The following is a 5,156-nucleotide window of genomic DNA, read 5'->3' on the forward strand; positions in this document are numbered from 1 at the left end:
TATGTTAGTTCCAGATTTTATTTTATTTCCAGCTTTCTGACAGTCAAACATTAGCCGCCTTGCAGGACAATGAAGTTATTTTTGTCTGTTCGCTAAAGAAATTTGACTTTTATTAACCTTTTCCACAGAGGCAGTCAATGTATTTGAAACGAAATGTTTAATTCCACAGTACTAGCTAGTTTCAATTGTTTGCTGCATTTCAAGTGCACTTTTTCATCTTGTAGCATGTATGCCATTATGCCACAATAAAGAAACAAACATGATATAATACAGTACTGGTGCTCCAAGAAAATTTACATCCTGAAAACCACAATTAAAAGCTTAATATCAGGTCGAGATCTACTTCATTGGGAATCTGGACATATGAATGTGCACATTTTAGCAAGGTTTACGAAATTCCGTTGCTCTTGCAGTGTCCTCTGATGTCTTGTTTCTTTTATAACATACTGTATGATCTGTCAACGTTTTACAAGTACGTACATATGGGCTTCCTACGTCAAGGTAGCTGCGCAGGCGCGGTGTCACCTATTATTTGCGCTCTCTGGCAACTGCTGAAACGAACCTGTTTCTAACAGGTCGTGGGAGAGTATTGCGGATGGTGGTTTGAAAAGCATTACTTACAAAGTAAATATCCTTTTACGTAAGTAGAACTATGTGCGAGAACGTACCATGAATTTCTTAAATCAAAAAAATCAACTCTTTGATGACGAGCTATTCAGAAAAATTTCGAACCCTGAAGATCAGATATTTATGTCATTATTAAAAATTTTACTGGCACATTTGTGTGATATACACTCCTGGAAATGGAAAAAAGAACACATTGACACCGGTGTGTCAGACCCACCATACTTGCTCTGGACACTGCGAGAGGGCTGTACAAGCAATGATCACACGCACGGCACAGCGGACACACCAGGAACCGCGGTGTTGGCCGTCGAATGGCGCTAGCTGCGCAGCATTTGTGCACCGCCGCCGTCAGTGTCAGCCAGTTTGCCGTAGCATACGGAGCTCCATCGCAGTCTTTAACACTGGTAGCATGGCGCGACAGCGTGGACGTGAACCGTATGTGCAGTTGACGGACTTTGAGCGAGGGCGTATAGTGGGCATGCGGGAGGCCGGGTGGACGTACCGCCGAATTGCTCAACACGTGGGGCGTGAGATCTCCACAGTACATCGATGTTGTCCCCAGTGGTCGGCGGAAGGTGCACGTGCCCGTCGACTTGGGACCGGACCGCAGCGACGCACGGATGCACGCCAAGACCGTAGGATCCTACGCAGTGCCGTAGGGGACTGCACCGCCACTTCCCAGCAAATTAGGGACACTGTTGCTCCTGGGGTATCGGCGAGGACCATTCGCAACCGTCTCCATGAAGCTGGGCTACGGTCCCGCACACCGTTAGGCCGTCTTCCGCTCACGCCCCAACATCGTGCAGCCCGCCTCCAGTGGTGTCGCGACAGGCGTGAATGGAGGGACGAATGGAGACGTGTCGTTTTCAGCGATGAGAGTCGCTTCTGCCTTGGTGCCAATGATGGTCGTATGCGTGTTTGGCGCCGTGCAGGTGAGCGCCACAATCAGGACTGCATACGACCGAGGCACACAGGGCCAACACCCGGCATCATGGTGTGGGGAGCGATCTCCTACACTGGCCGTACACCACTGGTGATCGTGGAGGGGACACTGAATAGTGCACGGTATATCCAAACCGTCATCGAACCCATCGTTCTACCATTCCTAGACCGGCAAGGGAACTTGCTGTTCCAACAGGACAATGCACGTCCGCATGTATCCCGTGCCACCCAACGTGCTCTAGAAGGTGTAAGTCAACTACCCTGGCCAGCAAGATCTCCGGATCTGTCCCCCATTGAGCATGTTTGGGACTGGATGAAGCGTCGTCTCATGCGGTCTGCACGTCCAGCACGAACGCTGGTCCAACTGAGGCGCCAGGTGGAAATGGCATGGCAAGCCGTTCCACAGGACTACATCCAGCATCTCTACGATCGTCTCCATGGGAGAATAGCAGCCATCATTGCTGCGAAAGGTGGATATACACTGTACTAGTGCCGACATTGTGCATGCTCTGTTGCCTGTGTCTATGTGCCTGTGGTTCTGTCAGTGTGATCATGTGATGTATCTGACCCCAGGAATGTGTCAATAAAGTTTCCCCTTCCTGGGACAATGAATTCACGGTGTTCTTATTTCAATTTCCAGGAGTGTACCTTGAAGTGTAATACCCTCAAAAAAGATCAACATTATATGCGAAAGCTTAGCTTCTCTTGCAGCTTATTAACCTTACAGACCAGTTTTATATGTGGAAGCTTTGCTTTTCTTGTAACAACACTATGTATATTAATTTAAACCATTGACTTTCCCAGTTTGTGTGTTCGTGCTACTTAACAGTGATGTTGCTGTTAGCTGACTACATCACTTGTCCTATGCTCTAAATATACGCTGTCATCGGCTGGCGAGATCACGTGATATGAGCTACGACTAGCTTACAAACGCGCATCACAATTTCGATTTCAATGATTCGGAAAGTAACATGCTGTGTTTGGTGGAATTCCAATGTATACTTTCGTAATACGAAAATACACAGCGTGCATGTTGCTGCACATCAAAGATATTTCCAAAACGTGTCTTTTTCCCTAAGTTTCGTTTTCTGAAGTGCTGAGGAATTCTACGCCCGTGTATAAAACCATAACTATTCAAAGGATTGATAAGTTTTGCAGTCCCGAGGGAAAATATACTGTCACCTATGGAAAAAGTGTGTTTTCGCCCGGTAGAAAGTGTATTTTTAGCTGGGAAATCCGGGAAAATCCGGCAATTTTGTTTGCTTGTATGCGTATACACCTGTTTTTGCTGCACTAGGTCGTCGGTCGTTTGCACAAACACCGTCATCGGGTGAATGTTCAGCGCGCCACGGACCCAGGCTGATGGGAGCAGTATTACGCTATGGGAGACACTCTCATGTGCTTGCACTACCTGTGGTAGTAATTGGAGCCACACTAACGGCTCCCAAGCAGAGAAAGGGATTCACAGCAATGTGATTGTGCAATGTGGCAACGTGTGGACACGAGATCGCCCATGTCTACATGAATTTACTCGACAATTTTTGTGCATGCCCTTTCATACGAGTGCGTCTGCGATTGCGCACGACGGAAAAGGAATCGTGTGGAAATATCTTAAGAGAGTTAGACATTGTCAAGGAGGCACAAAACGCGAGGGACCGAAGGAGTCATAATGAACAAAATTCACAAGGTGCATCTGATGGAAATAATGACAGGCAAAACGCTTATGGAAACAGGGCGACAAGAAACCATTATCAAGGCCAAGTGTTTAATAATGAGCTTCAGTGGAATGACAGATGCAGACGGAGGACATATTGTGGTAACTTCCAAGAAAACAGAAATAGCAACAGGAGGGAAAGCAAGATTCTAACCAATTCATGCAGCCGGTCTGGAACTCAGGGCAAACAAGGAATAATGGAGGGGCTGCAGGCGAAGTCCGCGGCGTGAGCGCCAGAATAATGTAGTAGAAATCAGACCACCTAACCCCTCAAACATAAACCGCAGCACTAGTCCGTGTAGGAACTGACAGTTGGCCACTGCGGCCTCAGCCCAAAACGAAGCCGCACTTAATATCGGTCATTAAGTTAGTGTTAAGAATCATTTTTTTCTGTGTATTTAGGTAGTCATTCAATGCATTGTTCTTTATTTGTTTGCACTTACGCTTTTTGGATGATTTAATATTGTAATTTGCGGATAAGATTTTCTCCCGTGGCATCTGATCAATGAGTTTGGAGTTGTCTCTACAGCATTTGCACTTTGATAATTTACCACAAATTGGAGACGTGCTGGTATCTTCTCACGTTTCACACATAAAAATTATTTCGTGGACAGGAACGTGCCCCTTTCTTGGTGGAAACTTCTTGGGTTTATGATAAAACTGGTCCATTTAACATTTGAGCATTGCTATATTAATAGCTTGTCGTGTCATAGCAAAGGTATGTGTTGGTACAACTTGAAAATTTCATTTTTGAATCAGAAATATTTGTACAAGTATTGGTGACAAAATTCTTCTCAGAATTCATCTTGGGATGTAGTACTGGATTGGTTTCTTGCATTGGTATTGTGCACTTTGCCCGTGGGGCGAATGCACGGCCTGTTCCCCAATTCGTAGCGAGGAGGCAGTAGTAGTGCTACAGAAGTTATTTTGCGATCCGCTAGTGGATTTTAGAGTGATTTTGATCGGACCACCGATACCGAGGGTTGTATCTTGTGCGGTGGATATCTGTTGCCCACGCCAGAGGCGCGTTGCGGTTCAAGTATGTTTTTTTCGCTATCGCCAGTGGAGCGATGTGTTCTCGTTGGTGGTTTTTGAGTGTGGTCACACTTATGGATAATCGCCTATGGTGCGTTATTTTCTGCTGGTGGTACTTTTTCGTCTGTGGTTCTTACTGATGGGTTATCACCAGTAGTGCGATGATGTTCGCCTTGTGGTTTTTCAGTTGCAGATCGCTAACTACAAAAGCGTGTATTTGTATCAAGTGGCGTAACCACATGGAGTACTACACGGTAGTGCTGTTTTAGATGAATAGGAAGGAAATAATGAATGGAACCAGATAAACACGGAAGATAATCACAAATCCTTTTGCACTACAAATTATAAAAACTGGTATTTTATGTGTTCGTGAAATCTTCTCGGGTGATCAGCCGAGTAAAGGCGTCGTCTTCTCGCAACGTTTCGAGGGGTTTCGTACCCATCATCTTCAAGCGAAGATGATGGGTACGAAACCCCTCGAAACGTTGCGAGAAGACGACGCCTTTACTCGGCTGATCACCCGAGAAGATTTCACGAATGGAATACGCCGAGAAAGTCTCAAATCACATTGGTATTTTATGTCTTTGCAGCAACTCTAATTTGATAATATCTGTACGTCGATTTTTGAAAGTTGTAGGTCAGTTTCAGAGGGAAAGGTGAGTTCATGTCACAGTCTGATCTATCCTGACAGCGTGGTAAGGAGTGTACATATGGCAGTGAGCGCCAGATAGCCGCATCAGCGTCATCATCCAATAAGATGACATAATGAGAATCTTCAAGTCCTGATTAGTTGAAAGGGTTAGAGGTAGCTAGACTTGGTAATGGGTAGGATATAATT

The sequence above is a fragment of the Schistocerca piceifrons genome, chromosome 1 (assembly GCF_021461385.2).
Source record: "Schistocerca piceifrons isolate TAMUIC-IGC-003096 chromosome 1, iqSchPice1.1, whole genome shotgun sequence".
NCBI classification, from domain to species: Eukaryota; Metazoa; Arthropoda; class Insecta; order Orthoptera; family Acrididae; genus Schistocerca; species Schistocerca piceifrons.